This window comes from Salmo salar, unplaced genomic scaffold, assembly GCF_905237065.1.
Source record: "Salmo salar unplaced genomic scaffold, Ssal_v3.1, whole genome shotgun sequence".
Classification (NCBI taxonomy): domain Eukaryota; kingdom Metazoa; phylum Chordata; class Actinopteri; order Salmoniformes; family Salmonidae; genus Salmo; species Salmo salar.
Window position 1 is genome coordinate 153,836 of NW_025548096.1, and position 18,228 is coordinate 172,063.

The window sequence follows — 18,228 nt, forward strand, 5'->3', positions numbered from 1 at the left end:
GTGTGTGTCCAGTGTGTGTGTCCAGTGTGTGTCCAGTGTGTGTGTGTCCAGTGTGTGTGTGTGTGTGTGTGTGTGTGTGTGTGTGTGTGTGTGTCCAGTGTGTGTGTGTGTGTGTGTGTCCAGTGTGTGTGTGTGTGTGTGTGTGTGTGTCCAGTGTGTGTGTGTGTGTGTGTGTGTGTGTGTCCAGTGTGTGTGTTTGTGTGTGTGTGTGTGTGTCCAGTGTGTGTGTTTGTGTGTGTGTGTGTGTGTGAGTCCAGTGTGTGTGTGTGTGAGTCCAGTGTGTGTGTGTGTGAGTCCAGTGTGTGTGTGTGTGAGTCCAGTGTGTGTGTGTGTGAGTCCAGTGTGTGTGTGTGTGTGTGTGTGAGTCCAGTGTGTGTGTGTGTGTGTGTGTGTGTGTGTGTGTGTGTCCATGTGTGTGTGTGTGTGTGTGTGTGTGTGTGTGTGTGTGAGTCCAGTGTGTGTGTGTGTGTGTGTGTGTGTGTGTGTGTGTGAGTCCAGTGTGTGTGTGTGTGTGTGTGTGTGTGTGTGTGAGTCCATGTGTGTGTGTGTGTGTGTGTGTGTGTGTGTGTGAGTCCAGTGTGTGTGTGTGTGTGTGTGTGTGTGTGTGTGTGAGAGAGTCCAGTGTGTGTGTGTGTGTGTGTGTGTGTGTGTGTGTGTGAGTCCAGTGTGTGTGTGTGTGTGTGTGTGTGTCCAGTGTGTGTGAGTCCAGTGTGAGTGAGTCAAGTGTGTGTGTGTCCAGTGTGTGTGTGTGTGTGTGTGTGTGTGTGTGTGTGTGTGTGTGTGTGAGTCCAGTGTGTGTGAGTGTGTCCAGTGTGTGTGAGTGTGTCCAGTTTGAGTGTGTCCAGTTTGAGTGTGTCCTGTGTGTGTGAGTGTGTCCAGTGTGTGTGAGTGTGTCCAGTTTGAGTGTGTCCAGTTTGAGTGTGTCCAGTTTGAGTGTGTCCTGTGTGAGTGTGTCCTGTGTGAGTGTGTCCTGTGTGAGTGTGTCCTGTGTGAGTGTGTCCTGTGTGAGTGTGTCCTGTGTGAGTGTGTCCTGTGTGAGTGTGTCCTGTGTGAGTGTGTCCTGTGTGAGTGTGTCCTGTGTGAGTGTGTCCTGTGTGAGTGTGTCCTGTGTGAGTGTGTCCAGTGTGTGTGTGAGTCCAGTGTGTGTGTGAGTCCAGTGTGTGTGTGAGTCCAGTGTGTGTGAGTCCAGTGTGTGTGAGTCCAGTGTGAGTGTGTCCAGTGTGAGTGTGTCCAGTGTGTGTGTGTCCAGTGTGTGTGTGTGTGTGCCTCCAGTGTGTGTGCCTCCAGTGTGTGTGTGTGTCCAGTGTGAGTGTGTCCAGTGTGAGTGTGTCCAGTGTGAGTGTGTCCAGTGTGAGTGTGTCCAATGTGTCCAGTGTGAGTGTCCAGTGTGAGTGTCCAGTGTGTGTGTGTGTGAGTGTGTCCAGTGTGTGTGTGTGAGTGTGTCCATTGTGTGTGTGTGTGAGTGTGTCCATGTGTGTGTGTGTGAGTGTGTCCAGTGTGTGTGTGTGTGTGAGAGTGTCCAGTGTGTGTGTCCAGTGTGTGAGTGTCCAGTGTGTGTGTCCAGTGTGTGTGTGTGTGTGAGAGTGTGTGTGTCCAGTGTGTGTGTGTGAGAGTGTGTGTGTCCAGTGTGTGTGTGTGTGAGTGTGTGTGTCCAGTGTGTGTGTGTGAGAGTGTGTGTGTCCAGTGTGTGTGTGTGAGAGTGTGTGTGTCCAGTGTGTGTGTGTGTGTGTGAGAGTGTGTGTGTCCAGTGTGTGTGTGTGTGAGAGTGTGTGTGTCCAGTGTGTGTGTGTGTGTGAGAGTGTGTGTGTCCAGTGTGTGTGTGTGTGAGAGTGTGTGTGTCCAGTGTGTGTGTGTGTGTGAGAGTGTGTGTGTCGAGTGTGTGTGTGTGAGAGTGTGTGTGTCCAGTGTGTGTGTGTGAGAGTGTGTGTGTCCAGTGTGTGTGTGTGTGAGAGTGTGTGTGTCCAGTGTGTGTGTGTGAGAGTGTGTGTGTCCAGTGTGTGTGTGAGAGAGTGTGTGTGTCCAGTGTGTGTGTGTGAGAGTGTGTTTGTCCAGTGTGTGTGTGAGAGAGTGTGTGTGTCCAGTGTGTGTGTGAGAGAGTGTGTGTGTCCAGTGTGTGTGTGTGTCCAGTGTGTGTGTCCAGTGTGTGTGTGTGTCCAGTGTGTGTGTCCAGTGTGTGTGTCCAGTGTGTGTGAGAGTGTGTGTGTCCAGTGTGTGTGTGAGAGTGTGTGTGTCCAGTGTGTTTGTGTGTCCAGTGTGTGTCCAGTGTGTGTCCTGTGTGTGTGTGTGTCCTGTGTGTGTGTGTGTCCTGTGTGTGTGTGTGTGTCCTGTGTGTGTGTGTGTGTCCTGTGTGTGTGTGTGTGTCCTGTGTGTGTGTGTGTGTGTCCTGTGCGTGTGTGTGTGTCCTGTGTGTGTGTGTGTGTCCTGTGTGTGTGTGTGTGTGTCCTGTGTGTGTGTGTGTGTGTCCTGTGTGTGTGTGTGTGTGTCCTGTGTGTGTGTGTGTGTGTGTCCTGTGTGTGTGTGTGTGTCCTGTGTGTGTGTGTGTGTGTCCTGTGTGTGTGTGTGTGTGTGTGTGTGTGTGTGTGTGTCCTGTGTGTGTGTGTGTGTGTCCTGTGTGTGTGTGTGTGTGTCCTGTGTGTGTGTGTCCTGTGTGTGTGTGTGTGTGTCCTGTGTGTGTGTGTGTGTCCTGTGTGTGTGTGTGTGTCCTGTGTGTGTGTGTCCTGTGTCTTAACTAGCCTGATAAGTCAAACATGTCTGATATGAACATTGACATAAACCCTCCACATACTTGAGTTTCTCCAGTCTGCAGTGTGGATCCTCCAGTCCAGCAGAGAGCAGTCTGACTCCTGAGTCTCCTGGGTGATTGTAGCTCAGGTCCAGCTCTCTCAGGTGTGAGGGGTTTGACCTCAGAGCTGAGACCAGAGAAGCACAGCCTTCCTCTGTGACTAGACAGCCTGACAGCCTGCAAAGAGTCAAATCATATTAAAACCACACTGCTATTCTTTGGTGGTGAAAATAGTGGCAGTATATTTTTCAACATATTCAGATACATCAGTGTCCTGAAACCTGCCATATCTATTCATAAAAAAATGAAGGTATCATTATTATAAACGATCATAATATTACTTGTGGAAAGAAAAATGTATAGTACAAATATTTGAGTAGACTGACTAGACCAGTTTAAAAGCAGTATCAGTCAAAAGACAGACAGTGAGGTATCAGATTTAGATTGTATTGAGTATACAGTCCACACCATATCTATTTTGACAGTGAAGATAACATTTTAAATGTGGCTCTAAACTCCAACATTTTGGATTTCAGATCAAATGTTTCATATGAGGTGACAGTATATAATGTCACCTTTTATTTGAGGATATTTTAATACATATTTGTTTCACCACTTAGAAAAATAAAAGCACTTTATGTATGTAGTCGCCCTATTTGAAGAAGTCATAAGTATTCTGACAAAGTCACTTAAAGTGTATTAAATTAGTCAAAAGTTTAGTATTTGGTCACATATTCTTTGACTGCAAAGATTGAGAAAGATCATGAATAATAATGAGTGAGAAAGTTACAGAGGCTACAAGAAAACATGCTAACCTCTCACCATTACCAATAACAGAGGCTACAACAAAACATGCTAACCTCTCACCATTACCAATAATGAGGCTACAACAAAACATGCTAACCTCTCACCATTACCAATAACAGAGGCTACAACAAAACATGCTAACCTCTCACCATTACCAATAACAGAGGATACAACAAAACATGCTAACCTCTCACCATTACCAATAACAGAGGCTACAACAAAACATGCTAACCTCTCACCATTACCAATAACAGAGACTACAACAAAACATGCTAACCTCTCACCATTACCAATAACAGAGGCTACAACAAAACATGCTAACCTCTCACCATTACCAATAACAGAGGATACAACAAAACATGGTAACCTCTCACCATTACCAATAACAGAGGCTACAACAAAACATGCTAACCTCTCACAATTACCAATAACAGAGGCTACAACAAAACATGCTAACCTCTCACCATTACCAATAACAGAGGATACAACAAAACAAGCTAACCTCTCACCATTAACAATAACAGAGGCTACAACAAAACATGCTAACCTCTCACCATTACCAATAACAGAGGCTACAAAAAACATGCTAACCTCTCACCATTACCAATAACAGAGGCTACAACAAAACATGCTAACCTCTCACCATTACCAATAACAGAGGCTACAACAAAATATACTAACCTCTCACCATTACCAATAACAGAGGCTACAACAAAACACGCTAACCTCTCACCATTACCAATAACAGAGGCTACAAACAAAACAAGCTAACCTCTCACCATTACCAATAACAGAGGCTACAACAAAACATACTAACTTCTCACCATTACCAATAACAGATGCTACAACAAAACATGCTAACCTCTCACCATTAACCTCAAATAAAGGAGACATTCTGTACTGTCACCTAATATGAAACATTCTATCTCAAATCCAAAATGCTGGAGCAAAAACTGTAAACTTCACTGTCCAAACACATATGGTGTGGACTATGTGTGCCTGGTAAACACATGTGGATCTGGTGAACAGTTATCACTTGTTGACCAACTACTGGAATACTGACCTCAGAGTCTCCAGTTTACAGTGGGGATTCCCCAGTCCAGCAGAGAGCAGCTTCACTCCTGAATCCTTCAGGTCATTGTTACTCAGATCCAGCTCTCTCAGGTGTGAGGGGTTTGACCTCAGAGCTGAGACCAGAGAAGCACAGCCTTCCTCTGTGACTCCACAGCCTGACAAGCTGACAAAGAGATGACAAACTTCACAAACACACTGTTGATTTAACGAGTAGTGTAGAAGGACAATGGCAGATGCATTTGGTTTATTCTCTCAAACAACATTTAGATTCATCTTCCGTCTCCTAGAATTGTATGTTCATAATGTTATACTAGTGTGAAAATCAATGCATTTCTTCAATATGTTTATCAATATAATATTATATACATATTATAATAAATATTTAATACTAATAATAATACATATTTTTCTATAAACTTAATATTTCTTCCTGATGATTAGTTCTTATATGTCATTTTATTTACTCACAGAGCAGCTCTGGAGGCTTTGAACACTGGCAGCAGCCTCAGAAGACCTTCCTCTGATCTGGAGTATTTCTTCAGGTCAAACACATCCAGCTCCTTTTCTGAAGTCAGCAACACAAAGACCAGAGCTGACCACTGTGCAGGTGACAGGTTGGGTTCTGAGAGACTTCCTGAGCTCAGGAAGCTTTGGATCTCCTGCACTAGAGAATGGTCATTCAGTTCATTCAGACAGTGGAACAGATTGATGCTCCTCTCTGGAGAGGGATTCTCCCTGATCTTCTCCTTGATGTACTTGACTGTCTCTTCATGGCTCTGTGAGCTGCTTCTTGTCTTTGTCAGTAGACCTCGTAAGTGCTTCTGATTGGACTCCAGTGAGAGGCCCAGAAGGAAGCGGAGGAAAAGGTCCAGGTTTCCTGTCTCACTTTGTAAGGCTAAATCCACAGCACTCTTGTAGAGAGTAAGTTCAGTAACTTGCGGTTCGGACATTAGATTCTCATTGTTGTTGATGAATGAGAGGAACACATACACAGCAGCCAGAAACTCTTGAATGCTCAGATGTACAAAGCAGAACACCTTGTCCTGGTACAGCACACATTCCTCTTTAAAGAGCTGTGTGCACAATCCTGAGTACACTGAGGCTTCATTGACATCAATGCCAGCCTCTTTCAGGTCTTCTTCATAGAAAATCAGATTGCCATTCAGAAGCTGCTGAAAAGACAGTTTTCCCAGTGACAGAATGCTCTCTTTATTCCAGTGTGGACCTGTCTCTTCTTTCCCAAGATACTTTTCATTCTTCTGTTTGGTATGAAACACCACAAGGTGTGTGTACATCTCAGTCAGAGTCTTGGGCATCTCTTCTCTCTTATGTTTCAGCATGTGTTCGAGGACTGTTGCAGAAATCCAACAGAAGACTGGAATGTGGCACATGATGTGGAGGCTCCTTGAAGTCTTTATGTGTGAGATGATTCTGCTGGCCAGGTCCTCATCACTGAATCTCTTTCTGAAGTACTCCTCCTTCTGTGGGTCATTGAACCCTCGTACCTCTGTCACCTGGTCAACACACTCTGAAGGGATCCTATTGGCTGCTGCAGGTCGGGTAGTTATCCAGAGGAGAGCAGAGGGAAGCAGATTTCCCTTGATGAGATTTGTCAGCAGAACATCCACTGAGGTTGACTCTGTGACGTCCCAACAGATCTTGTTCTTCTGGAAGTCCAGGGGCAGTCGACACTCATCCAGACCATCAAAGATGAACAGAACTTTGTACTTGTCGAAGTTTGAGATTCTTGATTGTTTGGTTTCCATTGAGAAGTGATAGAGAAGTTCAATCAAAGTGTGTTTTTCCCCTTTCATCAAATTCAGCTCCCGAAAAGGGAATGAAAACACAAATTGAACATCCTGATTGGCTTTTCCTTCAGCCCAGTCCAGAATGAACTTCTGCACAGAGACTGTTTTTCCAATGCCAGCGACTCCCTTTGTCAGCACAGTTCTGATAAGTTTGTCTTGTCCAGTTAAGGGTTTGAAGATGTCGTTACATTTGACTGCAGTCTCTGGTCTTGCTTGTTTCCTGGTTGTTGTCTCAATCTGTCTCAGCTCATGTTCATTATTGACCTGTCCTGTTCCACCCTCTGTGATGTAGACCTCTGTGTAGATCTTATTGAGAAGTGTTGGGTTTCCTTGTTTAGCGATCCCCTCAAATACACATTGAAACTTCTTCTTTAGATTAGATTTGAGTTCACGTTGGCAAATCACAGCAAGCTCATCTGAATGAAGAAATAACACAGAGGATATTAATATTACGTCTGTTTTAATGTCTACAGTATTGAAGGACTGTTAAAGTTTTAAAATAATAATTTATTCTCTTAAGTGACTGTATAAATGTATCAATGTTTTCTTAATGCATTACAGACTGGTGTGACTGATTATATTATTATTGGTATTATTGATGGTATTATTAATGTTGTCTCTCTCTGTCTCTCTCTCTAAATTAATCACCACATCACATCCCTTCTGCTACTTGATGAGGTCACAAGGTGTTGTGTTAAGGTTGCTACAATATCATTGAGTTACACAGCTACTTTAGCTGTACTTTAGCTACAGCTTTTAAATGTTATAAAACAGCATTCAACATGTGGCAGACAGATCTTACATTTCTCCAGTGTCTCAGCAAGCTCCTTCTGGTTCATTTTCCTCAGGACGTGCAGTGTGATCTTCAGAGCCCCCTCTCTGGCACTGCTCTCCTGCTTCTCATCTTCAGCATCCACCACTTCCTCATCCTGCTTCTGACTCTCAAAGCCTTCTGGGAGTTCTGGACTAAGAATCCTCTTGAACATCTTCAGCTCGTTCTTCACAAATGTCATAATTTTCTCTTCAAGCATCTGAAATAAATCATGTAAATAAGTTAAGCAAGAGAAGACATGCTTTCTCATTAACACATTAATGAATGATTGACAGATCAACTTTACTTGAGGTAAACAAAAACAAATGTACATAACAGGACCACATACACTGAATATGGAGTCCATGTCTGTTTGATGACTCTGGGAAGACTGACCACTGAGAATCTCTGACTCTGATCTCTCCTGTTGGTTTCTGTGGTCTAAACATGAGATTACAGTACACACACACACACACACACACACACACACACACACACACACACACACACACACACACTGTTTTAGGACTATGAAAATGGACTAAAGGATTAGCCTATGGATTATGAAAACAACCAAAAGAAATGTGAAAATGGGAGAGGAGAAATGACTAGAGACAGTGTTGTTTAACTCACTGACCATGACCCATGAGTTCTTCTTACCTTTGTTCAGTAGACAAGTCTCCCTCTCTAAACTTTATAGGACGATCCATAGACTGGTCACTCTTCATGGACACACAGCTGGGTACAGGGGAGGCTGGTCTCTCCTGCTTGATTGGTCTTCAACACAACAGAGACAAACATTACATCTCTCATCTACTCTGATCTCAGATGGGAAACATAAGAAGAGTTCCAAAACGCAACATATCACTTTACAGAAATGAGCTTTTATTGTTTAAAGAAATTATGTATTAATTATTACATCTCTCACAGACAAGGATTTGTTTCAAATCTATCACTTGATGGTTTCATTTCAGAGAGACAAAAATCATGTTTTTTTATGCAAAATGCTATATATCTCCCTCACTCTCAAATGTGACCGACCGGCTCAATTTGGTAATTAACTAAATAACTACATATATAGTGATTTAGGTTTATGTCAGTTTAATTGTTTGTTATGGTATAAGTTGTTATTTTATGATTGTAAGTGATAAAATTAACTAGTAATTCTCAGTAATTACTACTTTAGTAAGGAATAACACATTTTTTCAGCACTACTGCAGTTGCTAAATAATTCCAATAGATGGGAACATAAGACCACAATGACATTTCAGAATATTAGATTAGTTTTCTCCCTGGATACACCACCACTCCCCACGCTTCCTGCAGAACCCCTGCAGTACCTCCGCAGACCCCGGATTGAGAACCCCTGATTTAGCAGATGCTCTTATCCAGAGAGATTTACAGTAAGTGCATTCACCTTAAGATAGCTATTTATTTAGGAAATAAACTTAGTTAATTATTCATAAAATTGTCATCTTACCTCTTAGCTTTGGTGTTATGTCCGCCAGAGAGATGCATTTTGGAGGCAGGGCCCCCCTTCTCTCTCTCGCCAGAGAGACTCATTTTAGAGGCAGGGCCCCCCTCCTCTCTCTCCCCAGAGAGACTCATTTTAGAGGCAGGGCCCCCCTCCTTCCTCTCGCCAGAGAGACTCATTTTAGAGGCAGGGCCCCCCTCCTCTCTCTCCCCAGAGAGACTCATTTTAGAGAACTGACCCCTAAACAGAGATCCAACATGTTGATTGTGGTTAACACAGTGACAGCTAAACAGAGATCCAGCATGTTGGTTGTGGTTAACACAGTGACAACTAAACAGAGATCCAACATGTTGGTTGTGGTCAACACAGTGACAACTAAACAGAGATCCAGCATGTTGGTTGTGGTTAACACAGTGACAACTAAACAGAGATCCAGCATGTTGGTTAACACAGTGACAACTAAACAGAGATCCAACATGTTGGTTGTGGTTAACACAGTAACAACTAAACAGAGATCCAGCATGTTGATTGTGGTTAACACAGTGACAACTAAACAGAGATCCAGCATGTTGGTTGTGGTTAACACAGTGACAACTAAACAGAGATCCAGCATGTTGGTTGTGGTTAACACAGTGACAACTAAACAGAGATCCAGCATGTTGGTTGTGGTTAACACAGTGACAACTAAACAGAGATCCAGCATGTTGGTTGTGGTTAACACAGTGACAACTAAACAGAGATCCAGCATGTTGGTTGTGGTTAACACAGTGACAACTAAACAGAGATCCAGCATGTTGGTTGTGGTTAACACAGTGACAACTAAACAGAGATCCAGCATGTTGATTGTGGTTAACACAGTGACAACTAAACAGAGATCCAACATGTTGGTTGTGGTTAACACAGTAACAACTAAACAGAGATCCAGCATGTTGATTGTGGTTAACACAGTGACAACTAAACAGAGATCCAACATGTTGGTTGTGGTTAACACAGTAACAACTAAACAGAGATCCAGCATGTTGGTTGTGGTTAACACAGTGACAACTAAACAGAGATCCAGCATGTTGGTTGTGGTTAACACAGTAACAACTAAACAGAGATCCAGCATGTTGGTTGTGGTTAACACAGTGACAACTAAACTGAGATCCAGCATGTTGGTTGTGATTAACACAGTGACAACTAAACAGAGATCCAACATGTTGGTTGTGGTTAACACAGTAACAACTAAACAGAGATCCAGCATGTTGGTTGTGGTTAACACAGTGACAACTAAACAGAGATCCAACATGTTGGTTGTGGTCAACACAGTGACAACTAAACAGAGATCCAGCATGTTGGTTGTGGTTAACACAGTGACAACTAAACAGAGATCCAGCATGTTGGTTGTGGTTAACACAGTGACCCCTAAACAGAGATCCAGCATGTTGGTTGTGGTTAACACAGTGACAACTAAACAGAGATCCAACATGTTGGTTAACACAGTGACAACTAAACAGAGATCCAGCATGTTGGTTGTGGTTAACACAGTAACAACTAAACAGAGATCCAGCATGTTGGTTGTGGTTAACACAGTGACAACTAAACAGAGATCCAGCATGTTGGTTGTGGTTAACACAGTGACCCCTAAACAGAGATCCAGCATGTTGGTTGTGGTTAACACAGTGACAACTAAACAGAGATCCAACATGTTGGTTAACACAGTGACAACTAAACAGAGATCCAGCATGTTGGTTGTGGTTAACACAGTAACAACTAAACAGAGATCCAGCATGTTGGTTGTGGTTAACACAGTGACAACTAAACAGAGATCCAGCATGTTGGTTGTGGTTAACACAGTGACAACTAAACAGAGATCCAGCATGTTGGTTGTGGTTAACACAGTAACAACTAAACAGAGATCCAGCATGTTGGTTGTGGTTAACACAGTGACAACTAAACAGAGATCCAACATGTTGGTTGTGGTTAACACAGTGACAACTAATTATTTAATGTAAATTGTTCTCATTTATTCATTATCTCTTAGAAATAAAACATTTCCTAACAGACATATCCAAACAGTCAGGTGATTTAATGCATCACATGAACATGTAATCATGACTGATATTTGCCACCTCATCTCCATGTTTAGTGTCAATAATAATAATAATAATAATAATAATAATAATAATAATAATAATAATAACAATAATAATAATAATAATAATAATAATAACAATAATAATAATAATAATAATAATAATAATAATAACAATAATATAATGTGTCACTCTTCGTTAAGGCAGGGGTTCCCAGATGTGCTTGGTGACCCACCAACGGAGGTGTTTTTGAGTTGGGTTGAACGGTGAAAACCAAACCATCTGACATGGATAATCCTGTGTTCTGATGCTCTAACATGATAACAACATCAGTGGGGGCCTAATTGTCTAGCTTTTATTCAGCTGATTGAAAATTATCAAAGATTATATGCTATAATTGAAAAAGTCCATTATCTTTTCTACATACTTTCTATTTGGTTTTAGTCGTTTAATAAGTTAATACTGAAAATATTTGTTTTTGGCAATGTCATCCCTCGACCCACCTGTACCCCTGCCGTGATCCACAAGTGGTCCTGACAGAGTTCACATAGGCTACCAGTAGCAGGACTCATCACCTTCAAGTCAGTTTCATTCTAAATAACTGAGCATGTAGCAATATTATCTAAACATTTCCTACAGAGACCATCAGGTCATCATCAATATAAAGGATATTTAAAAACATTTCCTACAGAGACCATCAGGTCATCATCAATATAAAGGATATTATCTAAACATTACCTACAGAGACCATCAGGTCATCATCAATATAAAGGATATTATCTAAACATTTCCTACAGAGACCATCAGGTCATCATCAATATAAAGGATATTATCTAAACATTTCCTACAGAGACCATCAGGTCATCATCAATATAAAGGATATTATCTAAACATTTCCTACAGAGACCATCAGGTCATCATCAATATAAAGGATATTATCTAAACATTTCCTACAGAGACCATCAGGTCATCATCAATATAAAGGATATTATCTAAACATTTCCTACAGAGACCATCAGGTCATCATCAATATAAAGGATATTATCTAAACATTTCCTACAGAGACCATCAGGTCATCATCAATATAAAGGATATTATCTAAACATTTCCTACAGAGACCATCAGGTCATCATCAATATAAAGGATATTATCTAAACATTTCCTACAGAGACCATCAGGTCATCATCAATATAAAGGATATTATCTAAACATTTCCTACAGAGACCATCAGGTCATCATCAATATAAAGGATATTATCTAAACATTTCCTACAGAGACCATCAGGTCATCATCAATATAAAGGATATTATCTAAACATTTCCTACAGAGACCATCAGGTCATCATCAATATAAAGGATATTATCTAAACATTTCCTACAGAGACCATCAGGTCATCATCAATATAAAGGATATTATCTAAACATTTCCTACAGAGACCATCAGGTCATCATCAATATAAAGGATATTATCTAAACATTTCCTACAGAGACCATCAGGTCGTTCAGCAATATAAAGGATCATATCTCAAGCCTGCTCTCTCTATTGAATGTTTGACGACTTAACTTCATAATAATTAGCCTAGACTTACCAGAGTCTGTCTGTCTTTCCTTCAAATCAACACATTTATCCGACTTCTAATTGTACTGAGAAATATGTGCCACAGTTTCTACAGCCATTTTGTAACTGCGTGGGCTACAAACTTATTTATAATTTAATGTGAGGAAATCACATATTTTCTGACGCTCTTGCAGAGGAAGTAGTCTATATTACAAACTTCAAAATCCTTTTTATATTAATCTCAAATACACTACAAGTTTTAAATTCCCTACATTGCAGGAAAGTTCTCATGCAAAAGGTTATACAATTCAGATCCTGTACAGGGTTTGTCTTTGGTTTCGGGAAGGCTGAAAGATAACATTGAAATCCCCCCAAGTATTGCAAACAGGATGTTAACTTAGTCACAAGGTTGCGCCAACTACAGTAGTGTTGCAAAATCCTTTACACCCCACTCTTCCCCATCAGTCTTAAGAACAAAACATGTGGTTTAATGTAGATACATTTAGATACAACAGAAACAATATGTGGTATTCTCAACTTCTCTTTTAACAGAACAGAGACATTTCAGAGAAAAGGCTGGTGGTAAGTGTTATAGGAGGACGGGTTCATTTTTATGGCTGAAATGGAATAAATAAATGAATTCCATTTATTCCATTCCAGTCTTTACACTGAGCCTGTCCTCATATTGCTCCTCCACCAGCCTCCTCTGGTTTGTATGTGAAAGTATGCAGGTATTCATGTTGTTGTGGAGACAAATTATATTTAAACAAAATACTTTTAAAAGGTACAATGCAGCCGTAAAAATAAAATAAAATCAGATGTGAAAATGGTGCATTTCTAAGTTTTGTAGAAAAATATGAAGTTAAAAAGTTCTACCTGATGACATCATCAAAAGTTGAATCATTTTAAAAGCAGTGATTTTTCAAACACAATTAGATTGTCAGTGGTGTGGGGAGCAATAAAATGCCCTCTACTGGGCTAGAAACTCATTGCAGGTTTTGAAAATCACCGTTTTTAAAGAGTTTTTTTCTCATTTTTTTAAACTACAGATCATAGAAATGTGAAAGGTGCTGTTTTCAGAAATATATATACTGTTTTGGTGCTGGAGAGGATGAATATGAGGTTGAAAAGTGCAGGACTTGCCTTTTAACACTAGAATCAGACCTGCTCCCTGACTTTTAACACTAGAATCAGTCCTGCTCCCTGACTTTTAACACTAGAATCAGTTCTGCTCCCTGACTTTTAACACTAGAATCAGACCTGCTCCCTGACTTTTAACACTAGAATCAGTCCTGCTCCCTGACTTTTAACACTAGAATCAGTCCTGCTCCCTGACTTTTAACACTAGAATCAGTCCTGCTCCCTGACTTTTAACACTAGAATCAGTCCTGCTCCCTGACTTTTAACACTAGAATCAGACCTGCTCCCTGCCTTTTAACACTAGAATCAGTCCTGCTCCCTGACTTTTAACACTAGAATCAGACCTGCTCCCTGACTTTTAACACTAGAATCAGACCTGCTCCCTGACTTTTAACACTAGAATCAGTCCTGCTGTCACAGGATCCAACGAAAGTGGCGCCCCTCCTCGGTCGGGCGGCGCTCGGCCTATTAGCTGCCACCGATCGTGGTTTCTGTGTCTTTTAGTTTTGTCTGTCTGTTCCGCACCTGTTTTGTGTCTGTCATTAGTGGGGGCTTATTTAGTGTGTGTTTTCAGTTGGGGTTTTGTGTTGATTGTCCACTCAGGACGGTGGTCCGTGTTTTATTACGGGTTTGTTTCTGACAGTTTCACGAAGAGAGGATTTACCGGGCTGTGCCCCGTGCCTTTTTGTGCCGCTCATATATATATTTTGTTCGCAATATTGGGATACCTGCCGCCTCTACACTCTAACCACTAGGCTACCTGCCGTCCTTCCACTCTAACCACTAGGCTACCTGCCGCCCCTCCACTCTAACCACTAGGCTACCTGCCGCCCCTCCACTCTAACCACTAGACTACCTGCCGCCTCTACACTCTAACCACTAGGCTACCTGCCGCCCCTCCACTCTAACCACTAGACTACCTGCCGCCCCTCCACTCTAACCACTAGGCTACCTGCCGCCTCTACACTCTAACCACTAGGCTACCTGCCACCCCCTCCACTCTAACCACTAGGCTACCTGCCCCCCTCCACTCTAACCACTAGGCTACCTGCCCCCTCTACACTCTAACCACTAGGCTACCTGCCCCCCCTCCACTCTAACCACTAGGCTACCTGCCACCCCTCCACTCTAACCACTAGGCTACCTGCCACCCCTCCACTCTAACCACTAGGCTACCTGCCGCCTCTACACTCTAACCACTAGGCTACCTGCCGTCCCTCCACTCTAACCACTAGGCTACCTGCCACCCCTCCACTCTAACCACTAGGCTACCTGCCGCCCCTCCACTCTAACCACTAGACTACCTGCCACCCCTCCACTCTAACCACTAGGCTACCTGCCGCCCCTCCACTCTAACCACTAGGCTACCTGCCGTCCCTCCACTCTAACCACTAGACTACCTGCCGCCTCTACACTCTAACCACTAGGCTACCTGCCGCCCCTCCACTCTAACCACTAGGCTACCTGCCCCCCTACACTCTAACCACTAGGCTACCTGCCCCCCTCCACTCTAACCACTAGACTACCTGCCACCCCTCCACTCTAACCACTAGGCTACCTGCCGCCCCTCCACTCTAACCACTAGGCTACCTGCCGTCCCTCCACTCTAACCACTAGGCTACCTGCCGCCTCTACACTCTAACCACTAGGCTACCTGCCGCCTCTACACTCTAACCACTAGGCTACCTGCCGCCCCTCCACTCTAACCACTAGGCTACCTGCCGCCCCTCCACTCTAACCACTAGGCTACCTGCCGTCCCTCCACTCTAACCACTAGGCTACCTGCCGCCTCTACACTCTAACCACTAGGCTACCTGCCGCCTCTACACTCTAACCACTAGGCTACCTGCAACCTCTACACTCTAACCACTAGACTACCTGCCGCCCCTCCACTCTAACCACTAGGCTACCTGCCGCCCCTCCACTCTAACCACTAGACTACCTGCCGCCTCTACACTCTAACCACTAGGCTACCTGCCGCCCCTCCACTCTAACCACTAGACTACCTGCCGCCCCTCCACTCTAACCACTAGGCTACCTGCCGCCTCTACACTCTAACCACTAGGCTACCTGCCACCCCTCCACTCTAACCACTAGGTTACCTGTCGTCCACTAATGAGGCCTAATTGAATGATAAGAAGGATGAAGGGGTTGATGTAATGTAGAAAGACAATAGTGTAATGATGAGTTTGTGTTCTGCCTATTTATCAGCAGCAAATCATTTGACCACACCCCCTTGTGGGTTAATAATATTCTCTTTTATGTTTTACTTTCCACAAATAAACTGTTGTGGGTCTGTTTTATTGACTGTAACTCGAACACTAATCACATGTATTGTAAGGAAATGAACACATGCTATGAGTTACAGTAGGCCTTTAGAGTGATGTAAAACATGTCCTGGACTCTGTCCAAGTTAATGAGCGGGAAACAAATGATAATAGTCAACCTTCACAGCCGGCCCATCGACACTACTCCTAAACTACACCAAAACTAATTTCACACATGATAAGAGTTATCCTGATCAGCTGGCCCATCGACACTACTCCTAAACTGTACCAAAACTAATATCACACATGATAAGAGTTATCCTGATCAGCTGGCCCATCGACACTACTCCTAAACTATACCAAAACTAATTTCACACATGAAAATAGTTAGCCTGTAGACAAGGTTACGTTTACAATAATCTGATGAGTGACAATATTAGGCCTATCAGTTGTCATATTGAACATGAAGAGATGTGAGCATCTTGTAATTGACAGATGCAGTGAAATGAGCATCTCTTTATCAAATCCTCCTTCAGAGTCACATGCAGGTAAAACATTGTGATTTCTATATAATACTGTATCTGAAAGAGCAGATTCTGCAGGTAACACATTGTGTTTCTATATAGTACTGTATCTGAAAGAGCAGATTCTGCAGGTTAAACATTGTGATTTCTATATAGTACTGTATCTGAAAGAGCAGATTCTGCAGGTTAAACATTGTGATTTCTATATAATACTGTATCTGAAAGAGCAGATTCTGCAGGTTAAACATTGTGTTTCTATATAGTACTGTATCTGAAAGAGCAGATTCTGCAGGTAACACATTGTGTTTCTATATAATACTGTATCTGAAAGAGCAGATTCTGCAGTTTTCTTGACACTTACCTTTATCAAATAACTCTCAACATTCAAGAGGTGCAGCTTTATTTCCAAAGTTCAATTTTTCTTCAACAATATCCGTGTTGTCCATGTTTTAATCACATGACCACTCCAGCAGCAGCATTGATCTGGCGACTAAGCAAAAACTAGTAACACAATCAAATTAAAATCTGCTATTCTGTCGTCAATGGATGAACGGCCAATAGAAACCAGATAGAAACTGATCGTGGTGCATGTGACTTCAGGTCTGGTTAGCCACAGATGTAGAAACCAACTTGCTCAAGGTCTTTCCATGTCTGGGGAAAGATGAAACCAGGCCAGCGGGTGACTGTCTGAGACTGTCTGAGACTGTGGTTTTGAGTCACGTGGAGCCTTACATGGGCAAATGCAGAAATGTGACCATGGACAGCTTCTTCACATCAATTCCCTGTCAGACAAGTTGATTGCAAAGAAGACTAGCCTGCTATGAACAGTGAACACACAAAGTTGACTAGCCTAGCCAGGTCATTATAGTATATACAGTATCTCTACCTTAAACAGACACCAACTACTATCCCCTTCTATTATGTTACTTTCACATTAGATGGCAAGACTCTGTAAATGGTACTAATACGGTACTTGCTGCTGGACTGTTGCAGTGTTCTACAATGTGCTCGACATGGCTGCTATCAACACGTGTTGTACAAGCAATGCCTTGTCAAGACAGTCAGCAGGAGAGATTTCATGATGGATCTGGCATGTGAGCTTTGTGAGAACCACATGAACGCAGAGAAAGAAGCTACAGTCACCAAGCAGGAAGCAGGTCCTGTTCTCTCTCTTCCCCCAGGCACCACATCTCCCTCGGGGGAGAAAGAAGCTACAGTCACCAAGCAGGAAGCAGGTCCTGTTCTCCCTTTTCCCCCAGGCACCACATCTCCCTCGGGGGAGAAAGAAGCTACAGTCACCAAGCAGGAAGCAGGTCCTGTTCTCCCTCTTCCCCCAGGCACCACATCTCCCTCGGGGGAGAAAGAAGCTACAGTCACCAAGCAGGAAGCAGGTCCTGTTCTCCCTTTTCCCCCAGGCACCACATCTCCCTCGGGGGAGAAAGAAGCTACAGTCACCAAGCAGGCAGCAGGTCCTGCTCTCCCTCTTCCCCCAGGCACCACATCTCCCTCGGGGGAGAAAGAAGCTACAGTCACCAAGCAGGAAGCAGGTCCTGCTCTCCCTTTTCCCCAAGCACCACAGCTCCAAGCAGGCAGCAGGTCCTGCTCTCTCTCTTCCCCAAGCACCACAGCTCCAAGCAGGCAGCAGGTCCTGCTCTCACTCTTCCCCAAGCACCACAGCTCCAAGCAGGCAGCAGGTCCTGCTCTCACTCTTCCCCAAGCACCACAGCTCCAAGCAGGCAGCAGGTCCTGCTCTCACTCTTCCCCAAGCACCACAGCTCCAAGCAGGCAGCAGGTCCTGCTCTCACTCTTCCCCAAGCACCACAGCTCCAAGCAGGCAGCAGGTCCTGCTCTCTCTCTTCCCCAAGCACCACAGCTCCAAGCAGGCAGCAGGGCCTGCTCTCCCTCTTCC

The 18,228-nt window shown here is 43.3% G+C and overlaps 1 long non-coding RNA gene across 1 annotated transcript; it reads right to left on the reverse strand.

The window, feature by feature from the left end:
- Positions 1 to 7,960: 7,960 nt before the first annotated feature.
- LOC123732649 (uncharacterized) lies at positions 7,961 to 16,902 on the reverse strand. The gene is made up of 3 exons (XR_006763324.1): positions 16,681 to 16,902; positions 8,763 to 8,996; positions 7,961 to 8,059 (listed from the first exon to the last, which is right to left on the reverse strand). It is a non-coding gene; the product is annotated as an uncharacterized lncRNA (long non-coding RNA).
- Positions 16,903 to 18,228: the final 1,326 nt, after the last annotated feature.